Source organism: Populus trichocarpa, chromosome 5 (assembly GCF_000002775.5).
Source record: "Populus trichocarpa isolate Nisqually-1 chromosome 5, P.trichocarpa_v4.1, whole genome shotgun sequence".
Lineage (NCBI taxonomy): Eukaryota > Viridiplantae > Streptophyta > Magnoliopsida > Malpighiales > Salicaceae > Populus > Populus trichocarpa.
Window position 1 is genome coordinate 16,256,821 of NC_037289.2, and position 13,946 is coordinate 16,270,766.

The following is a 13,946-nucleotide window of genomic DNA, read 5'->3' on the forward strand; positions in this document are numbered from 1 at the left end:
TTCATCTGCATTGCTTAGAAGGCGTGAGAAACTTAAGTTTGAACTTTAATTTTCAATTTTTATAAATCATGTTCATGTTCTTTTAGGATTTTACATTTTAGTTCTAAACTTCATTTATTCATGTTTTAATCCCTGGTTGTTGATAGCGAGAAGAGTAAGTTACCGAAAGAAAGAAGAAGAGAGAGAAAGGGTCTGGTTGGTCATATCTCAACAACCAAAAAAGCTAATCTTGGCGGCAATTGATTCATCTTGAAGAGTGAAATTCAATAAAGGTGGTATTGCCTTTTAAGCATGCTGGAAAAAAAAAATAGAATGGGCTCCAGAAGTTATTTTTATTGAGTTGGATTTTTTTGGTTTTTAAAAGTTATTAAAGAGTGTTTTGAGGTTGAAAATGGATTATTTGAGATTCTTGAGATATTTTTAGAATGTTTTCAAGGGGGATGTTAAACATTCAATTTTTAGGTATTAAAACTCAAACTCTGCTTTGGAGTGCTTTCAAAATGACTAAAACAGTTACGGATGCAAGTCAAGAAAATGAAATTCCAAGGGTAGTTAAGTAATTATATTGTTAAAAAAAGATGAAAAGTAAAAAAAAAAAGCCCATTGCTATGAAAAGTTATTTTTTAAGGATAAATTAGTAACTTTACCATGCAACAAAAATATAAAGAGACTAATTTATCCCCTTTCAATTTGGTAATGGCAATTTAATCTCATGAAAAGATCATTACATTGTAGCAATCCACGGTTTAATGAGTCTTGCTCTAATGTTTTACTAATGGCCCATTATTTATTTTTTTATAATATTGGTAAATTCAACTCAATCTCTAGTTTAAGAAATAGAGTAAAACATTAATATAATTTTTAAAATAGGCTATTCTCACGTTTTTATTGCATGCTTATTTATATATCATATAAAATATTAAAACTATATAATACTTCATTGATGCTTTATTGTGAAAAATAAAAGTCTAAAAATGCTTAGAATAGGTCAAGAAATCAATAATTAATATCTTAAAAAAAAGTAAAGATACATAAAAAATTATCAAATAATTAAACTAGATCCTTGCTTTTAAAAAAATATATGAGATATTTTGTTCTTGTTGTGAATCTTTTTCACTGCTTTAAACAAATAGATATATAAAACTTTTGTTATCTCCTTTTACTGTCGCTACTTTTATTAAAATAAGATTTACTTAAACAAAGTAATTCATACAAATTTTGTCCTTGCTATATTTTTATTGTCTATACACATCACATATAATTAAAAATCTAAAAAAAAAATACATCAAAATTTAAAAAACTATCAAATTAAATTGAATCTTCTTTGTTATTTTTTGATAGAAGATCCTTGTTTATTATTTTTATATTATGTTTTATTCCTTTAGAGAAAAGAATTTATACTTTTTGACAAATTATATTACTATTATAAAAGACTTTTTAGTCAAAAAACAAAATAATTTTTATTATTTCTTTGTCTTTAATATTTATCATACATATATTAAAAATAAAGTCTTTAAAATAAAAGATTTGTAAAACCTATAATACTAATGTAATCATATTAAAATTTAGTGAAGCTTTGAATAAATTTCTACACATATATCTACCTTATTAATTTGTGTTATATATAAATAATTTTGTTCAATCTCATTCATGTGTAGTATTTTATTGATTTTTTTTTATTTTTGAAGAGTTAATTTTAATATTTTTTTCATATGCCAAAAACACTAGTTCAATAAAACATGAAAGAAATCATTAACATACCATTTACGCAGTCATATAAAACAAAATGTTCTTTCTATACACCTTCTTGTTTCAATTATCGCAAATTAATTTCCAAGATCGTTTTTTGGTGCTTCAATTGAGTTTTTTTCCTATACAAGAGTGATTATTTGTTAATATTACAATAGAAGAAGAAATGAATCGAATAAACTCAATCTCAAACATTTAATCAAATGTCCTATCCATATTGCATTGTTGATAAATTTACTAGTTTTTGGGGGGCGATCTTGGGAGGCAAATTGAATTTACCTCGATTATTCAATTTATTCTTTGAATATATTCCTTTCACTGGGATTTTATTAAATGTTTTGATAGAAATACTAATAAAAATCTTCCGAAATCCTATCCTTTTCTCTACCAACTTAAGGAAACGTGTTTGCTAGTAGAGAAATAAAATGATTTTATATGAGCATTCCCATCAATTTCTCAATGAAATACTAAGAAAAAGAGAAAATTCAAAAAACAATTATTGCTTAGATCGAAAAATCAGAGATTTTTTAATTCAGGGGCATTTGTTTTTTTAGTACAAATTCTGTTTTTTTTTTTTTTTTTTTATCTATATGCGATGATAAAGGCTTTCTATTTTTTAACTTTAATTTTGTTTTCTGCTTTACATTTTTAATTCACAAAGAATTAGAAAATAATTCATTTTTTATTGTTAGAAGTTAGAACGGTTTTCTAAATTACAAATAGTGGAAACCTTGGTCGATTATGATTGTTCTTAGACATATAAAAAGATGAAGAAAAAAAAGTGTTATGCGTTGTTTTACATAAATAACATACAAGTATTTGTCAAGTAATATGTATATTGAACTGTCTCACATAAAAATTTTATATAGAGAGATTACTTGTGTTCATAAAAAGATTGTTCAAAAACAAAAAAAAACATTTTAAAATTGATCTAAAAATAAAATTTTAGACCAATTAAAAAAATACCTTTCTAATTTTAAATATTTTTTTTCTAGCAACTTTAAAGTTACAAACCACCTCCATGAAACTCCACCATTTATAATAAACACATTGATACCAAGATCAAAAAAAATTTATTATTGGAATATGGTCTCTTAAATGTTTTCTCCATCCTCTTTCTTTTTCGATGACTTTCTCTCTTATTTCTAGAGAATAAAACGCAAACAAAATGAATTTAAGAATCTAAACATAAAATCATGAAACAATAGAGATTGAATATGTAAAAGATTGAACTTAAAGGATCAAACTATAGTTTTTTATGTCTTTTAAATAATATTTTTCTTAATTCTAGATCTATCTTTTTTCTAAATGATTAAAGTTCCATAACACCTCCATGAAACTTCGTTGTTTATAACAAGCACATATATTTTTCTTAATTTTGGATTTTTTCCCTTGCAAGATTAAAATTTCAAAACACATCCATGAAATTTCATTGTTTATAATGAACACATTGACACAAAGCTCGAATGTTTTTCATTGTTGGAATGTGGCCACTAGGCATTTTCTCCATTCTTTTTCTTTTCCGGTGACTTTTTCTTTTATTTTTAGGAAACAAAACACAAACAAAATAAAATTTAGGACCTAAAAATAAAATTATCATACAATAGATTGAGTATGTAAAAGTTAAAACTTAAAGGATCAAATTGTAGTTTTACATGTCTTTTGAACAATATTGACACAAAGCTTGAATTGTTTTCATTTTTGGAATGTGGCCACCAGGCGTTTTCTCCCTTTTTTTTTCTTTTTTGAAGACTTTCTCTCTCATTTTTAAGAAACAAAATGAAATTTAAGACCTAAAAATAAAATCATCATACAGTATAGACCAAGTATGTAAAAATTGAAACTTAAAGGAACAAATTGTAGTTTTACATGTCTTTTGAGTAATATTTTTATTAATTTTGGTCTTTATTCTTTAAAAAAAAAATTCAACAAAAAAATAACAAAAAAATTCCATAAAATTGATGTTTAATTCATATAAAAAATACTCTCAACGACCTTCCACGTACAATAGAATACAAATAAAAGTGAATTATAACATATAAATTGATTGAAACATCAAGCGTGTTAATGAAATGAATAAAAAAAAAAAAAAGAGGATCGAAAAATAAAGCAATATAAAATCAACAGTAGCATACACAATAATGTAATACAGAACTTAAAGTAAAAGTGAGTTATATTTCATTATTTTTTATTATTATTCTATCATGAGCTCCATGAGCATCTTGAATATGAATATATTTTAGGCTGTGATTTGAAAAAAAAAAAAAGTTTTAGAAAATTATGGTTAGGTGTGGTTAGTTGGATTTAGATATGTGTTTGGTAAAATTTATGGTTGAGGTTTATGTGCAGCAAAAAACATGTATAAAATATTTGGTAGTCGTGTAGTTGTGTATGCTTTTCAAAGTGCTTTTTACTTGGAAATGTATCAAAATATTTTTTTTATTTTTTTAAAATTATTTTTGATATCAGCGCATCAAAATGATCTGAAATCACACAAAAAATATTAATTTGAAGTAAAAAAATTAATTTTTTTCAAAAGTGCTTTTGAAACGCAAAAACAAACAGAATTTTACGAAACTCGGTTACAAAGATATGTAAAAACTACTTCTCAAAAACTGCATTTTAAACTCAATTTTTTAATAGACTTCATAATAAAAAATACATTTTGTTTACTTGTTGTGTTACCGAATACTTTACTATGTTTTTTACATCATAAACATAAAAACTGCAAATAAACAAACGTGGCCTTAGCAGAAACTCAAACTCCACTTCAAATGGTAAAAATGAAAAGCAAAAAATGGTGAGAGGTAATTTTATTTTAGGTTTCAAATTAACATCTAAGGATTATTGTACGATGATATGCAGAGAAGGAAGATATGATAGGATACGATGGCAGAAGCGTGTCGTACGCACTACCGTACGTGTCAGTGTATTTCTCTTTATATCGCAAACCCGCACATCCACGCAGTGACGTAGAGTCACCCTTGGCGTGTTCTATTTTAAAATTATGCGGGCCACAAGAGAACCACGTTGCCTGCTTAATAAAATCTCTCCACTGAATAAATCTGCTTCTTAAAATATAAACTGCATAGTTCTTAATAAATGCTTAAATTAAAGAAAAACAAACTTTCCTAAACGATGAAGATGGTAATTAAAAAAATAATAATGCTAAATAAAGCAAGACTCGGTGTTTTATGAATTTTTATACTGCATTGGCAATTTTTTTATATATATATTTCTTAAAAAGGGGCTGAGTTTTTTATATTTTGGAATAGCCTTTTCATTGGGTTCAATTGACATAACAATGTAATTATTTAAATACCATTGCAATTTTGTTTTTCTTTTACTTGGGTACAAGGATGTTTTTACCATTTCTCTTTGGCTTTTTTGTAATTGTTAATTAAAGTTACAGTTGATTAAGTCTTTTGATATATAAAAAATATATTTAAAAAGAAAAAAGTTATTGGCATTTATTTAATCCTAACTCAATAAATGTCGTCTCGAACAGGTTGATTTTTTTGCATGGTTACCTTGCCCAATAGGTAATTAATAGGGTGTGAATATTATCAAAACATACTGGGAACTCACTTGAACCTGAACAAAAAATATATTTATATTATACAAATATATATGTAGAACATTTTGATTTTTTTATACAATGTGATATATACACATCTTGATATATATATATATATATAGTTTAGTAATTTGACACGCGCACACACACTTCATATTTATTTTTTATTTAATACTAGATAGTTGTCAGATAATAGATATCCATGGTGATAGATAATTTCATCCCTCGACGTAATAGATGAAAATTTAATTCAAACTCGATGAATACTGTCCTAAATAGGTCAATATATTTTTTTTATGATTGCTTTGCCCAATAAGTAATGAATAAGGTATGAAAATTATTAAAACCGACCTCAAACCATTCCAAACTTAACATGAAATGTATATTTATATCATATAGATATATTTGTTAAACATTTTCATTTTTTTTAATGCAATATGATATATCCATATCTTAATATTGACATAAAATTATAATTTAATACACACAAAGACACTATATATATAGATAATTTATGGATATCTATGTTTCTTACTTGGTGGGTAACAAGAAGCATATGTATATTGACCTTCAACTTTTTTTAGGTTCTTTATTGATTTTTTTTCTAATCTCATCCTTTAATGTTTGATTTATTAGGAATTGATTTTCATGTTTTCTTTCATTTTCCTTTCTACTAGAGTATCTCAATCTCATGTTCATGGCTATGAGGTTAACAAGTTGACACAGCTTGACTATTATTTGTTTTTTTTTTTAAGTTTCGTCTTTCAACACCGAATTGTTTGATAATTGAACTATCAATTTGCTTCTGACGGGGATACCCTGGTGTCAAGACTAAATCTCATATTTTGCATGTTAACTTGGGTGAATTCAATTTTTTTTTAACCCTTTGTTTCCATTTTCTTCATTGTTTTATTCATAATGTCATAACTCATTTCTGGGTTATTCCCCAAATTCACTTTTTTTCCAAAATCAAAAAATAAAAAAAAGGTTGACAACGTGGAGAAAACAGGTAGAGGAGGATTTCAAATATATAGGAAAATCAAGCTGCAATTTTAGATGAATGTCGAGGCCTAATTATACCCTATTATGCCCAAAAATAGAGAAACAATGCAAATTCAAGGTCAAATTAAATAATTATTGGACGAATCTACATAAAAAGTAAGTCCAAGACATAATTAAATTTTTAATAGGCCAATTTGATTTAATCATGGACCAAATTAAATTTTAATTATGTTTAAAAATTAATTTAGGTTCAATTAAAGGATTTAATTAAGTGCAAGGACTTAATTATACTTTAAATGGGTCAAATTAATTTTATTAGGGGCTTAATAATTAAGTTTAGGAGCTCAAATTAGGCTTAATTGAGAAGATTGGAATTTTAAAGGATCAAATTTAATTTTTACCAAGTTAATTGACTGAAATCAAGGGTAAAATCGCAAGAAAATTAAAGTTTTGGGGTCAATTAAGGGTTAAATTGAAAAATTTCACAGCCAATGATTATTTTGCAAAAAATACCAAATTATATGGGTTTAATTGATTGAAACAGTGGTGAAATTGATGAAATTGAAAGTTTAATGGTCAATTGAGGGTTAAATTGTATAAATCCAAAACCAAGGACCAAAGAGAAAAAGACGCTCAAATCTAGGGCTGAAATTGAAGTTTTCTCAGGAACAACATTACATAAAATAAAAATTTGAAGCCAATCAAAGGTGTAATTAAGACAAATCAGCAATCGAATGATTAAAGTGAACGTTACCAAAACAACGCCGTTTTGGTTATTGTTTATCTTTTTCCTTATTTTTCTATGAAATGACAACTCAGGGAGGATACTTTGCAGGTGCATTTAATGCATGTAATCTTCACCAAATTTGACAAAACTTGCATGCAAATGATCACCTGACATTTCTCTACAACCCCATATGGTTCGTTCAGTCTAATTGACACCACAACGGCCCCGGTGCCGACCTAAAATGGCCAACTCAGCTAGTCTTGAACTGTTAGATTTGACAATTCATGATGTCTACTTTGAACCAATGGTTGAGATTTTCCCAGTCGAAATAAGGGCCAAGATATGACACAATTAAAGACAAAACTTCTCTCTTCTATCTTCTATAAATAGAGGTGGATTTCATGGCCCGAGCATGAAGAAAATCAGGTTCAAAATAGGCTAAAAACCAGCTTCTTCCCCTATTTTAGCTGCCAGTCAAAGTTCTCCTTCTTCTTTCTCTCTCTCCGCCGCCTCTTTAGCCACTCCAGCCTCAACACTACTGTGAACAAGTACAACGCACACCTTTTTAGGAGGCACGATAGACCTCGCCATCACCCTCGACGTCGTGGCACCTGCAACACATATTATCAAAATTATATGGGCTTATTGATTTAGGTCAAGTCAATGACCCAGGTCTCAATTTTTTTTCTTTAAGAAAGCTTTTGTTGCCTGGGCTTTCCTGTTATATAATGGAAAAAATTTGGGTCGGCCCCCGGCCTAACTCAGACCACCCATCTATTTTAATTTAAATTGGATAAATATTGACCTGAATAAGTGGATTTTTTAAATATTTATCTTATTTGATAAGTAATAAAAAAATATAAATATTGCCAAACTCAATTCAAATTTAATGTGTGTGTGTGTGTGTATAATTTTTTTATATTAAATAATAAATAGCACTAAGTAATGAATAGTCCAAATCTAATAAATAAAGTATTAATTATAAGCATTTACAATTCAAAGAGTCTAATGTGGCCTCCTCTTCTTCTTTTTCCCGGGGAGATGAATAGCCCAACCATTAACTTTTATTTCAAAAACTTCCACTATTTCAAATTCACTCATCATGCCTACTCAAATACCAGAAGATCAAATGATTAAACTATCCTCATCAAATGACCTCATCAAAATGATTACTTAAAAAATTGATTCATTAAATTTAAAAAACTCATCAAAACAAATAAAAATGCTCAAAGTGAAATTGAAGATCTTGCTAAGCAATTTCAATAGGATATTGTCATTATTAAGATTAGAAATCCTAGGTCAAACCAATATAAAAAATACAAAAGCAAACACCACTACAACAAACCAAGACTTCTTAATACCCAAATAGAAGAGTTACCTTATCAAACTCAAGATTATTATGATGGTCAAAGTATATATGAATAGAATATAGCCAGACATAATGAATATAATATCATTAATAAACTTCAAGAGATAACAATGGCAATCGTTGCCTATAAATTCAAAAATCAATCTAACAAGAAAATAACTCAAGCTTTAATCTCTGGTTTTACAGCCCAATTTAAAGGTGGGTGGGATCATTATCTCACTAAAAAGGTTACATAGCTCGTAATAAATGATGTCAAAATAGAAAATGAAAACATCTTAACCCTATCATAGTAGAAAATGTTGTCTCAACCCTAATATTCACCATCACCAAACATTTTATAAGAGACCCACAATAGTTTCAAGAAAACATCATCTGAAATACTCTCAAATTTAACATGCCCTAAATTTTAAGATTTTACATGGTGCAAGAATACATTTCTTTCAAAATTCTTTGTTAGAAAAAAATGTCATCACCTTTTTTGAAAAGAAAGATTTCTATCTGAACTTCTAAAACTATTTGCAGAAAAGGTCAAATCAAGAATAAGGAATTTGCATAATGGATCAATCACTGAACATTTTATTTATTTACAAAAAAAAATATCATAAAAAAAATTAACTAGTTGTCTCAGCTTCAAAAATCAAATTTTGAAGATATAACATTTATCAATTATCAATAACTCCAATTAGAGAAATTGAGTTTGCTGATAAATCTTCTAATGCAACCAGGGATAACTTAACTTCAAAGGTTTTTTTGGATGTGTCGACTATGTTTAAGATTGTTTTCCCAAATCCTAGAACAATATATCAACCTTTTTACAAAAGACTAAAATCATCAAACCTTTTAAATTCATGTCAAACGTCTTCATTATCTAGGAATTTCAAATCTTAAGGCTTTCACTCAACCACAAGTTCTCTTAATTCAACTCGAGTCATGACTCCTTAAATAAAACTAACTTTTATCTCAACCAACTAGTTTTTAATCATGTCAAACTTGACATCCTATACAAGATCAAGAAATTGTAGATGTATATTTGTCCAATTAAAAAAGAGTTTTATAATAAAGATCAAGATCATCCCTCATATTTTTCCTCCTCAATTCCAATTTTTCCTAGAAAGTTTGCAATAAACCATACAATTATATGAATTTATCTTGATTGACACTAACTCAATCGAGATTATTTATAATCAAGATATGGATAATCCTTCTAGAATTGCATATTTAAAAATAAAGATTTTGAAGGTTTTAACCTATCAATACTAGAATCAAAGTCTTTATACTAAAAAATTCTTTTCCTCGAAACTTTCATCTTCTTGCATTCAATTATCTTGATTATCAACAATCATGATTCATTATCCTTTACTTAAAGAATTATGATTATTTTGAGTTCATTTATTTTGATAACAATTGTCCATAGAATTTCTCAGCATGGTTTTCAAACAAATGATAGCAATCCTTCTCTTCTAAAATTGTAATTCTTCCTCAGAAAGTTTTAGAAGTTTTAAAACTATTTACATAAAAAGAAACTTTTAAAATATACTCTTGCCTCCTTACTCTTCATCTCTACCTTTGGGTTCTCTTGGATTTTATGTTGGGACTTCATGATAATACATGATGTAGATGAAGAAGTTAGTTATTGCCCATGTCTCATGAGAGATCTTAAGGTAAAATGGTGGCCTTAATTTAATGAAGGCTTTTAATGAAGACTAAGTCTGCTTTCAAGTTGTTCAATCTTAGCTATGGTCTTCTCGATCTCAACCAATACAACCAACATCATCATTATTAGGTCAATATAACTTTTTAACCTTTAAAATTAAATTTCAAGCATATCTTGCTTCATCCAGCTCAAAATTAGAATACAAAAAAAAATAAAAAAAATCAAGAAGCTCTTTCTTAAATTTGAAGTTGAGATGAAGAAGGTGATCGTACTTGTAATGCTTTCAATCATCCTGTAATATATTTCTCTTTTCAATGAACATATTTATGTTTCTAAACATTATTAAAAAAAAATTACATCAATTCTAATAATATTTATCAGATGATAAGTGTTAAAGAAAGTATAAATATTTATTTTCTTTATTACTTATCAAATAAGATAAATATTATTAGAACTAAAATAATTTTTTTATAATGTGTGTGTGTATATATATATATATATTTTTTTATATATATTAAATAATAAATACTTAAAATTTAATAAATAAAATATGAATATTTAAATTTATTACTCATAAAATATCTATTATTTTTCTTAAAGTGTATGCATATAGTAGTGATATGAAAATTACTTAATTTTGCTTTTTGTTGGAATTACGATAATTCATGTGCCATTTCACATGGGTACAATTTTTAGTGGAAATTTTAATTCGAGAGCATACGGTGTATGAGCATCTCGCTTTCTGTTGAAACTCTTCTATGAGCGCTGAGTTTTCACGACTATGAGAGGCATGTTACATAACAAATGCTCCACGGCTCCACCTTAACATGGCTGTGAACTAGTGGTGATTGCCACATACCAATTAAAAAAAAAACTTAAAGGCCTTGAAGAATCATTGTGGACCTAGAGATAAAATCCTATTCACCACAACAGTGCTTCCTAAACAACTCTTTTCAAGTCTTTTATTTTTCTCCGGTTGGGTTGTGGGCTCAAGCTTGCTGTTTTTGAGGGGTTAGATGCTGATCTAGATGATTTCTAAAAGTCTGATTCATGGGTCTTCCTCGCCTGATTGGTGTGCTGGAATGCCTGCCCATGAAGGATGCTCCCAACTTGGCAAGTTGTGCGAGATTTTTGCAGGATGTTCGGGGTATTTTTTTGTTGGGATAGGTGCTGGACGAACATCTTCTTTGATTAAAGAGACTTTAGGTATGAATTTTCAGCTTGATTTGATTTCAAGTTGTTGTGCAGTACAGCCTTGCCATCCTTTGTTCATGCTCTGTCAATTTAATTTTAGGTGACTTGCCACGTTAGCTGTAACAATGATGCCTACTGCGCTTGATCATATCATCTTTCCCATCATGGACAGTTTGGATTTTTTCTCTCCCTTGGGTTGTGCCTGTTTGGGTCTGATTTAGAGACCTATAAAGGAGTCCCTATGCGAATCTATCTCTTTTCTTTACGTTGTTTTGCGTTCCTGCTTTCTCTCTTCTACTCCAGTGGTGTAGCTCGGCTGGGATTCCATTGCTTTTTCTCACCACATTGTCGTTTGACGGTTGTTTTGTTACTTTTTCATGCCATGTGCTGTCCCGGGATTTTTTTTTCTTTTTTTTTTTCAAAGTTGAATTTAGCTCAGGTATTTTTTTTCCTAATTCCTTTCTCAGGTTTTCGACTCTTTTGATGACCTTTCGCTGCCGCAACCATCTTATGTTCCATGGCTTAGGTTGCTTGCTGTTGTGTCGTTCTTCAATGTTTACTGCGTTTTTCAGCCATATTCATTTGGATTTTTTTATTTTTTTTGCCTTCTGCTATTCTGTTCCTTTGGAATCTATTTCTACATATTACTTTCTTCACTCTTTTGAAAGGATTTTGCTGCTCTTTATTTGGCAGCTTGGAGAGAAAGAGTGTATTGACACCCTTTCATCTACAGCTAGATAGCTTCAGCGCTGTAGTTAAATCTGCTGAAAAAGAGTAAGCTGTCACCTACGATACTTTTTGTTCCAGGTCTGTGTCTGTCCTTTATTTTTTTTTCCTTTCGATTTGGTTCTAATATTTCAGCTTGCGGCAAGAAAGCTTGCTAACAAGTGGCCGTATGTTTTGTTTTTAAATATGTAGCTCTTCACCTATTATCCCATGAAAACAAACTTTATTCTGATCACTGAAATTAATTTTCATTCGTGAAGGATATTCCCAAAGAAAACATTTCTTAGAGAGATTCTTAAGGAAGAACTTAATTACAACTCCAAACAGCCTAATAAGTTCAGTGTAATGTTAATTTTGATAGCTGGGGTAACCTCTCAGAAAAATATGTTCTTCAATTGAGTGACCATGTGCCCTTACATTCGTGATACCAGTTCCAAGCAGCAAATGAATGTTCTGAACATCCTGCTTTTGTGAGAAATAATGGCGAAGGCTCAGAAGTTGCTGAAAATGGAGTGATGAAGTCAGCTGGTGGAACTGACAACGTATGCAGTAGAGCAACTGGTTAGTATTCGCTGTCATGGTTGGTTGTACCTAACATTGATGTGAGATCTACGTACATAATCTGGTTTGCAGAGATAAAAGTTTTTTGTCGACTTGAATTTGCTGCAGGTTGTGACTGATTGATATTTCTGATGCTCAGCTTTTTGCTTGGGGGAAGGAGGGTGTCATTTGATTTTTGTTAAAATTAATTAGTTCAAGAACCCCAGAGCAATTGAGGGAAGTAGAGGAATAGGATGAATAAACAAAAACCAAACACACAAGATAAGACAGCATGAGATTAACAGTCATGTTACTAGAAAAGAGTATCATGCAGAAGAATTGCTTTCCCTAAGCGTTGTGTTGGCAGCAATACCTATCATCTTTTAGATGAAAGCTAACACTCTTTCCTTGCAACAGGAGACCTGGGCATCAGACCGTGCATCCACACTTTTGAGTGGCACCGTCAAAATCCCATGCTTTTTTCTGCTGTTCTTCATGGAGTCCATTGTCGGTCCTGTTTTTCATTTATCGTTTATATATATATATATATATATATATATATATATATATATGCGCGCGCGAGAGAGAGAGATATTTAAATAAAATCAGCTTATTTTGTTAGTTTAAATTATTGGATTTATTTATTTAAAAAAAAAACTCTTATTGTATCTAAATATTTTACTTGAAAAATAATACGGATTTATAATATAGCATGACTGCTAGTCTAGCGCTTATTTATTAACATATGACTTCCATAAAGAACATAAATGAAACTAGAATTAAAGAATTGGGGGAGTTGGTATGAAAAACTAAAAATGAATTTGAAAATAAAATAATAAAGAAAAATAATGGTATAATCATAGTTCATATGGCTTCCATGGAGAACATAAATGGAACTAGAATTACATAAATGGGGGAGTTGATGTGAAAAACTAAAAATGAATTTGAAAATAAAATAATAAAGGGAAGTAATGGTTTAATCATAGTTGTTAGATTTAGTGTAAGGAACCAAAAAAATGTATATGTCACTGGATCATAAAGTCAACTCGTGGATTATTGGATTCAACTCGTATTATGTTAATCTTAATCAATATCTTAATTAAAATAAATGGGTTTTTTTTTTAAAAAAAAATATCATTGGTATTGAATTTGACAGCATTACTAACCAATTAGATCAATTATATTTTATTGAATTAATATTTTATTTGGTTTAATTAAAAATTCAAACTAGATAATTGAAAATAAAAATGTTTGAAAGTTTTAACCAAGATGTATTTTTTAAAAGCATAGAATCAGAAGAACAAGTCGCCCAAACAGAACATTTTCTATAAGCTTCCGCATATAATTAGTGTTGAGCAAAAACAAATTAAAAAACTAATTAAATTAAAAAAACAAAAAAAAATAACCG

General features: G+C 28.7%; 1 long non-coding RNA gene across 2 annotated transcripts; it reads left to right on the forward strand.

Moving 5' to 3' along the window:
- Nucleotides 1-10,821: 10,821 nt before the first annotated feature.
- Nucleotides 10,822-13,212, forward strand: LOC112327575 (uncharacterized). Of its 2 annotated transcripts, none has more exons than XR_002981892.2 (3): nucleotides 10,822-11,284; nucleotides 11,740-12,559; nucleotides 12,668-13,212. It is a non-coding gene; the product is annotated as an uncharacterized LOC112327575 (long non-coding RNA). The 2 variants fall into 2 exon arrangements; XR_002981891.2 differs by lacking the exon at nucleotides 10,822-11,284 and having other exon boundaries at nucleotides 11,304-12,079; nucleotides 12,430-12,559; nucleotides 12,668-13,204.
- The last annotated feature ends 734 nt before the right edge of the window (nucleotides 13,213-13,946 follow it).